Consider the following 10,930-nt stretch of genomic DNA (forward strand, 5'->3'; position numbering starts at 1 on the left):
CTCCCCGCCCGCCCCAGGCCCGCCCTGGCGCTGCTTTGCCAGCGGTCTCAACAGGCCCTGGCGCGCTCAGGCCCGCCGCGGGGCGAGGGTGGGTGCGCGCCGCCGCCAGGTTGCCCCGCTGGCCCCGACCGAGGCGGGCCGGGGATCGGAGGGGGCAGGGGAGGCTGTAGGTCGGGAGATGGGGTGGAAGAGGGAAGATGGAGGAGGCGGAGGTGGAAGGGGCAGGGAGGTTGAGGGCTGGGGCTGCGAGGCTTCGGGAGCGCTCTGGGGTGGAGGCGGCAGGAAAGCTCGGGACCACGGGGGCCGGGGGAGAAGCGGGGAGGCTCAGGGCCTAGACGGGGTGAGGGGAGGAGGGAAGGGGGCTGGGAGTCTCGGGATCCGCAGCGGGGGTAGGGTGCCCCGGGACCGCTGAGACCACCCAACCTTCCACTCCCGCTGGTGGGTGCCCCGCCCCTCCCTGTTCCCCTGGCGCCGCACGCCCTTTTCACTTAGGGTAGACCAAGGTTGCAGGTCTGCAGCGCATCTGGCGAGGGTGAGGATTTGTGTCCCAGTGTACTGGGTGCTGAGGGGTCTCCCCGAGTTGCTGGTGGGACGCACTGGCGGCACTGGGGGGAGAAGCGAGTCTTGGGTGCTGGCTGAGCCGGTGTTCTTGGAGCGCCACCCACATCCACCTTCCCCTGCCCTCACCGTCGCCTCCCCAGCAGAGGCTCTGGGCCAGAAGACCGGGGACGCGCCCGCGCCCGCCCACTGGCACAGATGGAGCCCCGGAGCGGGGCCCTGGAGCGCGGTGCCGGCGGTGGCCACCAGGCGGCGGGGCAGGGCGGGGCAGGGCGGGGCAGGGCGGGGCAGGGCGGGGCCTGGCTGGTGGGGCCAGTGGAGCCTCACGGATCCAGTTAACGAGGCCGGCGGCTCCTGGGCTGCCCGCCCCTTCCCGGGAGGGCCTGGTGGGATCACAGAGGGGCACCCAGGCCCTCGACACCTGACCTCATCTTGGAGTTTCTGTGCAAGAGGGGGACAGGGAGGCAGCTGTTCGGGGGCATTGGGAGGATGAAACGGGGTCTCCCAGCTCTGCCTCTAGGAGGGGACCTTTGCTGAGACCGTGCCTTTGTTTCCCCTACGAAGATGGGAGTGAGGGGAGGAGAATCTCAGGCTGCTGGCCCTCCTTGTCCCGAGGAGAAACAGGCTGTGGGCAGCTGGGCCTCCGAGGGAGGAGACGGCTGATGGCTGGCCCAGCGGGAGGAAGGGAAGGTGGCCCTTGGGCTCCGCTGGGGGAATGGCTGGGCCAGGAGAGGGTCGGCCAGGAGAGGGTCATCCACGAGAGGGTCACCCAGGAGAGGGCCTCAGAGGACCCTGAGCAGAGCTTGGGGCGCGTGTGCATCTGGGCCTGGCCATGGGGCCTGGGGCTGGGCAGCTGGGAGGGCACTCTCCCATGGGAAGCTGAGGCGGAGGATGTGGAGGACCCCAGGCTGCAGCAGTCCCCACCTGCTCGGCTGCCTCGAAGCTCAGCTGCAGGCCGCAGCCGAGGGCCCTGCACTCAAAGGTGGCTTCTCCCAGCCCTACTCAGTACCTTGCAATAACCTAATTTGAAAAAGAATATGAAAAGGAATACATGCGTATAACTGACTCGCTGTGCTGTACACCAGACACTAACACGACCCTGTGAATCAGCTAGACTTCAATTCACAAAAACAACGTAGGCGTCTCCTTCCTGGGGGTGCTGTCAACCTCCAGCCAGGGGGCCGCTTCCCAGACACCTGCCCTGGCAGTGGCAGTGTCCAGCCGCACGCAGGGAGGAGCCGGTCGGCTGGACACCCCTCTGTAGCTGTGGCACGGCCGGAGCCCCCCCCCCCGCTCCCGTCCAGGCCCGAGGTCCACCCATCTGCCCCCTCCTACCACCTCTCTCCTGCCCGGTGTCCCAGCCTTCCAGGGCACAGCCTTTCCTAAGCCCTTCTCTCCACTCCCCCCTCAAGCCTTCGCCTGAGTCACCTGCAGAGAGCCCTCTTCTGAGCCTGTGCAGCAAAGGGTTAACTCAGTAGGCCCGGGTTGTCCGCAGCCCACACAGTCTAAAGACTAGTTTAGCCATGGCCTGCTCCTAGGAGGCAACGTCTGAGCCCTTGGGCTGCCTGAGACCCCTGCCCTGAGCCCACAGCAGGCCCGTGGGTGGGTGGTGGGTGGGCAGCAGCTCCAAGGATCCACCCATCAGGACTTTCTCCTTGGTGTCCCATTCACCAGGCACAGTCCTGGAAGAGCACCCCTGACTGTGATCAGCCCCCTAAGACAAGAAAGGGAGACTTGTAGGGAAAAGGGAGAGGGCAGAGTGGATGGACAGAGAGGTGGGCAGACGGATGCATGGATGGATGCGCGCATGGATGAAAGAACTAGCTCAGTAAGCCGTTAACTGTAGAAGGTAAGTGGTGGGTGCATCTGTCTTCACGGTGCTGTGTGTTTGAAAATATCATACAGCGTTGGGGGAATGTCTATAGACAAGCACTGTGACAAAGTAGCTCATGAGCTAAAAAGGAGATCATGGTAAGGACTTTTAAATACCTAGAACTGAATGATTATTTTAAAAAGCATTGCATATCCAGACTTAGTGGGGTGGGGACAGCGGAAGTGGCTTACATTGGAAAAGAAGGACACTGTAGGGGTTGTAAGCTGAGTCCCTGTCTTGGGAACTTCAAGGTCAGCATGGGGGATGGAATGGCCACAAAGGAGCTGAAGGGAAGATTTCATACCCCAGGGGACTGGTCACCGCACAGCTTGATGCACGTGCCACAGGCCAGATGGCTCACCTGAAAGGGGTGAATCGCCTTGCATTGCAAAAATAGAATGGATTTTTAGGAATCTATTTAGAAATCTATTTAGAAATAGATTTATTTCTAGAAGAAATAATAAGCTTGAATGGTCCTGCGCCTAGCAAATCAACTGAAGCAGTATTTAAGTCTTCCCACGTGAACACTTGGGGCTGGAAAGACCTGTTTTGCAAGTGCAGACACAGAAGACAGAGGATGGAGGACAGTGCCCCACAGCCAGCCGAGGGTCAGCTCTCCTAATCACTGACAGGAGGTTCTCAGCGATGCTCGGCTCCGCCGGGCAGAGAGGAGCCAGGGAGAGCCCAGCACGCAGGTCACAGCCAGAGCCTGTGGCTGCAGCTGGGGACGCAATCTTGTCCACTGTCTCCCCACGGTGGTCCGGGGTTTCTGAGGTGCAGCCTCAGAGCACAGATGCCAGCCCACCGTGGTGTCTGAAGGCGAGATGGGACACTGCGGAGGCCGCACTTCTAGAATGGCCCTGTCACCTCCCCGCAGGAAAGCCTGGGGCTGGACAGCCCGGCACCAGGACCCAGGGGTGGCCGTGGCTCCAGGGGTGGCAGACAGCCGTCAGTGGTGGCGGGAAGTTCACAGTGGAGCCAGGTGCCTTTTTCCTGAATAAAGTTAGGATGTACGTTTCCTCCGCAGGGTCACAGTTTTGTAAACGGGACAAGGAGGGCTCTCTGTGTGGAACGAGCAGTGTGGGCTGCCCCAGGGAGTGGGCCCAGGAAGCATCCAACCAGGAAAGGAAGCCGCATGACCTCTATTCACAGATGATGTGATCTGATATGTAGAAAACCCTAGGTGGGAGGGTGCAGCCCAGCGGCAGGGCACGTGCTTAGCAGGCACAGGGTCCTGGGTTCAATCCCCAGCACCTCCATTTGAAAAAAAAACCCGATTAAAATAAATAATTAAAAAAAAAATCCTAAAGATTCCACAAAAAAACTTGTCAGAACCGACAGGTGAAGTTAGCTGAGTCGCAGGACACGGCGTCAACACGGAGACCAGCTTCATTTCTGTTTGCTAGCGGCAAACACGCTGGAAAGGAAATTAAGAAATCAGTTCCATTTTCAATGGCATCAAAAAGAATAAAATCCTTGGAAATGGACTTACCCGGGAAGATAAAAGGTCTGGACAACAGAAACCACAGAGCCTTGCTGAGAGGAGACATGGCAACGGGGGCACGCCCTGCGTTCACGGACTGGAAGGCTTCCTGTGGTTAGAACGTCAGCTCTGCCCAAGCCACCTGCAGGTCCCCTGCGTCCCCGTCCAAATTCCGGCGATGTGAATTTCTTTTGCAGGGATGGAAATACCCATTTTAAAGCTGGTGTGGAGTCTCAGGGGCCCCAGGCGGCCCCGGGAATTGACCCCCCTGTGCATACATGCTACCTTGGGACTTCCCCATCTACCCCAGCCTGGCCGGCAGAGGCTAAAGCGGGGGACAGGGACAAAGGGGCGGCTGCAGATGCAGCTCACATCCTGGGGCCCTGCCTTCGCCCCAGGGAGCCAAGCCCAGAGAACCCGGGCAGCCCGCCTGGCCACACAGGACACAACTGGGCCCGAGTCCCCAGCCCTGCTGGCCCTCCTCCTGCCTCCCTGGGCCCCTGGCAGCGTTCCTGAATGTCTGCATGCGGGAGTGCGTGTGCGTGTGGGTGCGTGCCTCCATCTTTGCACTGGGTTCATTGGCATGTGAGCAAATGGGGGAGCCTGGCTGTGGCAGGCGGGTGAGGGAGTTGACAGGATACTGGTGGGGGTGGGGTGGAGGAGGCCTGTCCAGGTGGGTGTGGGTCCCCCTCAGCCCTGGCAGGTGGCGGGCCAAGGGCGGGGACCTGCAGGTGAGAGGCAGGGAGTGGCGGCAGCTCCACCTCCAACCTGGATTCTCTGTGAGGTGGGAGGAGCCCATGGGATCCCAGTGGAAGAGGTGGCAACACACACACACACACACACACACACACACACACACCCTTTCGCTCTGCCCTCCTCTTCTGCCTGGACTCTTCCAGCCCTGAGCACAGCCTCCCATGTGATCACCCTGGGAGACCAGCTCAGGCCTGGCCCCTGCACCCGCTGCCTTGCACTGACCCCAGGTCCCTCTGCAGTGCTTCCGGCCACACACCACGACTGTGATCCACAGGGTGCTGCAGTGCTTGTCCCTGACCTGAGGGCCCCCTCCTTGGGCTGTGTGCTCCTGGAGGGCTGAGATCCCCCACCCTCCAGGACCCGCCCGGGGCAGTGCACACACAGGTGCCCAGTAAATGCTCTCTGGGGTGAGCTGATGGCCAGACCCAGTGGGTTTGTCCATCCGCCCTGGTCCCCTCTGCCCAGCAGCCTGGGAGCTGCCATCCTGGGTGTTACCCGAACTGCTCTAAGCTGAGGTTGGCTGGAGCCCCAGCTCCCTGCAGAGGAAACCGGACTGCTTCCGGCATGAGCTGTGGCCTCAGACATCAGCCTAGGTGTTTCCCACGTGGGCTGGCTGTCTCTGCTGCGTCTGTCTAGGGAGGTGGGTGTTGCGTGGTGCGGGTGGAGAGGGGTGGGGAGCGAGGGGCGCCTTACCCCAGCACCCTCGACAGTCCCACCCTGGTGGTTTTCCGCCCTGAGGCACTTCTGCTTTTTACTTGATACTGCAGGGTGACAGGTTGGGGAGGGCACAGTGGCCCAGACCCTATGGGCTGCCACAGACCTCCAGGCCCGCTCTCACCTGCCCGCCCACCCGCCGTGGTGCCCCACAGCTTGGGGCTTCTCTGGGGCCTGGGATGGTAGTGGGTTGGGGCAGTCCCTCTTGGCAGGGTTGGTAGGCAGCCTGTGTCCCTGCCCACCCTCCTCAGAGCAATTCCTAAAACTGGGCCTGCTTTAAACCTGCCTATAGGCCATGCAGGCTCCCTATCCCAGCTCTTGGCATTTGGGGCCCTAAAATTCTTTGTGGTGGAGGAGGGGCTGGCCTGAGCAACGTCCCTTGCCACCACACCCCGTCCCCCCCCCCCCCGACTTGAGCCGGCAGCACCCTCACCCAGTTGCGTCTCCAGAAAGGCTCAATGTCCCCTGGGGGCAAAACTGCCCTGGGTGGGGACCCCTGCGGGAGGTCCTGGCCTTCCCTGGGCTGCACTGCAGGGAAGTGAGGCCGTGGGGGTCCCAGAGCAGGGCGACCAGGGGGAAGGGTTCGGCTTTCATTCCAGACCTACTGCCGTCCATTGACCACGTGAGATCAGGAGATGGACTGGCAGAGAAGGCAGCCACCCGACCCAGGCCTCTGGGCTCCGTCTCGGGTCTTGCTGGGGGCTGGACCAAGCTTCCCGAAGAGGCCGGGGGAGGGCAGAAGTTGTGCCTGCTCTTCTGCAGGGGGACGTCTAGGGGGGCCTGGTCTTTGGGACTCTCCCTGTGTCATGGGACCCTTAGGGCAAAACAGATGATTCCTAAAAGCTGCTGAGACTGGACCACAAAGGCCCGAGGGCCACACTCCTGGGAGGAGCTGCGGGGTCGGGGCAGGGGTCTGGGGGCAATACTCTGGAAGGGCAGGGGGGCTGAGGGAGGGCAGGGGTCCCTCATCTGGGGTGGGAAAGAGTAACTCTTCCTGTCTGGGGACTGGCACACAGCAGGTGCTTAATAAAACAGCCTCCTGTTGCGTGTGCCCCGGCCTGTCCCAGAGGGAGGCTGGCTCACCTGGGGCCTTCCCGGCTCCTGGACGGTCGTGCTGCCTGGTGTCTGTCTGCAGCGGCTCCCTCCCTGGGGCGGCAGGGACAGCCCAGGGGCTGGGGCGGGAGAAGATGCGGGGGCAAGTGGGTGCGCCCTGGATGGGCGTGGTCTGCGGGCCGTGCGTCCGCGGGGGTGCTAATGCTTCTCTGAGCATCTCTGCTCAGCTGCCCTTCTCCACGTGCAGACGTTCCTTGTGTGCCTGCAGTATTAATTCTTGTCAGCTTTAGACCCGGCACCTGTGTTCTCCTGTTCTGCCTTCACGTGCTGGCTTGGTCCCGGCATCCGTGGCCGGCAGAAGTCCTCACGTCGACATCATCAGGTTCCCCTTCTTCTTGCCGTCCTGTGATGCTTTTGGAGATGTTTTAAGTCCTTCTCCGTTCAGGCTGCCAAGAAATAATCCTGTGCATTCTTTTATGAACGTCCTGATTTTGCTGTGTCACTCGGCGCGTGGGCCTATTTGAAGCCACCTTTGGTCCTGTCCCGGAGGAGTGGCTGCGGCCCCACCTGTCCTGCCCCAGGGACAGCCACACAGGATGTGAAGATCCTTTCTGCTTTCTTCTGAGGCTTTGCTGTCCGGTGTCGCATCAGCTGTGTCATCCCCCTAGGCTGGGTTCGCTGTGCGGCAAGAGGAAGCTTCTTGTTACTTTGCAAACACATCATAATCCAAGTTCCAGTTTCCCTTCTCGCCCTCCCAAGAATGGTTTGTACTGCCCTGGGGGCTGGATGTGAGTGTAGTCTTCTGTGAGCAGTTTCCACTCATGGGGTATATGTGCAGGGGACAGGAGGCTCAGGGACACCAAGGACAATGGGGTGCAGACCCGCCACCCCCAGGGCTTGGGACTAGAGGGACAGAAAGACATACAGACAGACAGGCAGAGGTGAGGGCCTGTCAGGTGAGCCAGATTCGGTGTGATGGTGACCCCGTGCTGTGTCTGGAAACCTCTGGTGCCCCCAAAAGACTGCTGAAGGTAGGTCCCCAAAATATCACCCAAAGTGTCACCTGATGCTTCCAGTTGAAGAGTTGGTGGGTCTTTCTGGAAATTCTGGAACAAAAGATAAGGGTATTTGGCATCTATTTAGCTTCCTTGGGAGGAGTGATGCTCTGTTGGTGGGGAAAGGGGTGTAGCAAATCCTGCTAATGCTGGTGAAACAGAGCCATATGGGTTGATGGTTTCGGTTCTCCATGCAGATCCTGCTCCCTGGGGCTCCTGTGGGGAGAGAGCCGCCTTTGCAGGAGCTGACCCAACCTGTCCCCGGGGCCTCTCCCTCTGTCTCCCCTCTTTGTCTCTCCCCCAGACCCCCTCCGCCAGCTCCCCCCTCCTCCCAGATCAACCCCGCTCTAGACCCTTTTCTCACCTGGGGGCAGTTTCATCCTGGGGCCTGGCCAGTGTGCACACCCACCTGCCTGGGACCTGCTCTTACCAGGTTGGGGGAAAACTGGTGACAGTGTGTGCCCGAGGCCACACCTCCCATATCCAAGTGCTCCTTCTTGCTTAGGAACAGCCCGCAGCATCAGCAGGCACAGTGACCACATGTCCCAGCCCCCCTGCAGCCAGGGGTGGCCACAGGACAGCATACCCAAGGAGACAGGACCGGAAGTACTGAGTGAGGATCCTGGAACACCTCCTCAAAGGGGAAGGTCTGCACCATCCTCCACCGTCTTACTTCCCGACACCTGGAATGCAGGTGTGAAGGCTGGAGCTCACCAAGAGACCAGGAGGCAAGCAGGAAGGCCAAGGCCACAGAAGCTGCCGGGCCAGCCCCGAGAGAGAATGCCCCTGTGTGTTCAGCACAGTTATCTGGGAACTCGGAGGTGATGGATGGGCAGCCTGTCCTGGGCTGAACTAAGACACACTATAACTTTGTTGAAGCCGTGACCAGTGACTCATACTTAGAGTGCCCCGGTCAGAGGAACATGGGCTGGTAACAAGTTTCAGAATCACAACGCTCTTGGGGCGATGGCTTCTCAAAAGCCCCTTTCCTTTCCCAGCCTCTTCTTTCTCAGGGAAGCTCTTTCCGAAACTGCCCTGAAAGCCCCTTCCCCAGCTGGTGTCTGGGGAACTCCCGCCCTCAGAGGCGGGTACTGAGTCCCATGAAAACCACCAGAGGCCCCGTCCCCTCCCCTAGCCCTGAGTCAGCATCACTAAGGCCCCAAGGTGGGGGAGGCGGGGCTGGAGCCTGCTCCCTGGGAGAAGGGCAGAGGCTGGCAGTCAGGAAAGCTTGGAAGACTTACTGGAGGCGGAAAAACCATCATTGCAAGGCAATGGCACTTGGCATCGTGGGAGCAGACTGACACACGCGTGCGACAAAGCAGGGCTCTCTCCAGGCACATGGTGTTTGGAGATCGATGGGCGGAAATTACTGTAATGACAAATCTAGTGGGGAGGGTAGAGCTTGGGTAGAGCGCGTGCTTAGCACACACAAGTTCCTGGGTTCAATCCCTGGCCCTGCCATTAAAATAAATAAATGAATAAACCTAATTGCCCCTCCCCAAAAAACAAATCTAAAGAGGTGGGCCATATAATCATCCCCACAGAGGTGGGGAAACGCTTTGTCAAACCCGGGACAATTTGAGTGGCCTCAGCAGTCATGATTGTGGTTGTCGGAAGCGCATCAGAGATGAGAACGTCCTCGGGTCCTGCTCACGGGTGTTCACAGCAGCCAAAGCAGGGAGCAGCCCAGGTGGCCATCGATGGGTGAGTGGGTGAAGATGTGGCCCACCCACACGACGGAGTATGACTCCGCCGTAAGGAGGAGTGAAGTCCTGACACCTGCGCCGACCTGGGTGGGCCTGGAGGACGCTGCGCTGAGCGAGACAAGACAGTCACAAAAGGGCATAGTGTACTGTTCTGCTCACACGGGGTTCCTGGAGCAGTTTCATAGACACGGGGGGGGGGTGGGCGCCAAGGCCTGGAGGGAGGGGCCCACACGGGGTTCCTGGTGCAGTTTCACAGACACCGGGGGGTGGGGGTGGCGCCAAGGCCTGGGGAGGGAGGGGGAGTCGGTGTTTAATGGGGACAGAGTTTCAGTTTGGGGAGAGGAAAAAGTTCTGGAGGTGGGTGGTGGTAATGGTCACACAGTGTGGGTGTACTTACTGTCACTGAGCTGTGCACTTAAAAATGGTTAAAATGGCAAATTTTATACAGGTGTAATTTACCACAATAAAAGTCTCTGAGTCCTTAATGACACTTGGGGAGAGAAAGAATGAATCTAAGGCCCTCGCTGCCGCCAGAGGTGACCTGGCCTGCCTGGGGACACAGGTGGAAACATCACTTTACTGGAAAGTCACCACTCAGCAGACAAAGCACAGTGGCCGCCCCCGGATAGGAGGTGGAAGGTGTGGCCCCGGGACCAGGGGCCGGGGTGCGGGACTGAGTCCACCTGTGACTTGCACTTTCGGAGGAGAGGCCTTGTCACCGTGAGCTGCCTGCTGTGCTGTTATGACCTGTCAGGGCTTTGGGATCACTTCCTGGTTACGGGGAACCGCAGGTGATGGAGGAACAGGTTACATGAGGTTGGGAGGATCCAATCAAGCAAATCTTGACTTTTATGAGGCAACCAGCCAGGTCACTTCAAAATGTAAATGTGGTGGGTTCCGGGGGTGGGGGCTTGCTTCCCAGGGAGGGAAACCCAGAGACGTGACGTCCACTGCAGTGTTCCGTCCTTGCTTGGGACCCGGTTTGAAACCACCTGGGGACGAGCCGGGTGGCAGGCGCTGGGCTGGCTGTCAGGTGGCGGGGGAGGGGTGGCTCTGGGGCATGCAGGGCACGCTCTCGGCTTTGGAGGTGGACACGGAAGCCCCTGCGTGCGAGTCACGGGGCGGCACCCAGCGTGGCCCGGCGGTTCCCGTGAAGCCCGCCTGAGGACGTCTTCCCGCTCGTTGAACCGAGCGGGGGATTCGGGCTGGGTGACGGCCCTCCTCTTCCCCGGGAGCCGTGGGGAGGGCGGACACCTGCTGCCCAGGTGAGCACGTTGGCCGGGCAGGTGCCCGAGAGCATGCCCACTGCCCCTCTCGTGCATCTTCTCAGGCTGGAATCTGTGACCACATGACCTACTTAGCATGGTGGATAATTTCCCCGAGATGATGAAAATGATACTGCAGACGAGATAAATGAGGAAACCCTTCCGGGTTTCACAGGAACCTGGCGGAAGTCAGGACCACTGAACTTCTTGGGGAAAGCGTCCCCTGGGTGCATTGTCAGAGGGGGCCACAGAGTCCCCTTCCTCCTGCCTGGAAGACACTCAGCCTTCAGGGAACGCACCCAGCCCCTCCCAGATGTCTTCCCTCACACCTGCCTTGCTGGTCAGGAACTGTGCGTGGGCAGGGGCTGCGGTGGGCACAGTTACCCTCCTAGACCCCCTTGAGAGCCTGGGGAGTGGATTCAGCTGACCTAAGTCAAGTCCGCTGCCATCCCTGACCCAACAGCCAG

The 10,930-nt window shown here is 60.3% G+C and overlaps 1 long non-coding RNA gene across 1 annotated transcript; it reads right to left on the reverse strand.

The window, feature by feature from the left end:
- Positions 1 to 2,566: 2,566 nt before the first annotated feature.
- Positions 2,567 to 7,192, reverse strand: LOC123612425 (uncharacterized). Its single transcript, XR_006719661.2, has 3 exons — positions 6,468 to 7,192; positions 3,924 to 4,102; positions 2,567 to 3,848 (listed from the first exon to the last, which is right to left on the reverse strand). It is a non-coding gene; the product is annotated as an uncharacterized LOC123612425 (long non-coding RNA).
- Positions 7,193 to 10,930: the final 3,738 nt, after the last annotated feature.

This window comes from Camelus bactrianus, chromosome 6 (genome assembly GCF_048773025.1).
Source record: "Camelus bactrianus isolate YW-2024 breed Bactrian camel chromosome 6, ASM4877302v1, whole genome shotgun sequence".
NCBI lineage: Eukaryota > Metazoa > Chordata > Mammalia > Artiodactyla > Camelidae > Camelus > Camelus bactrianus.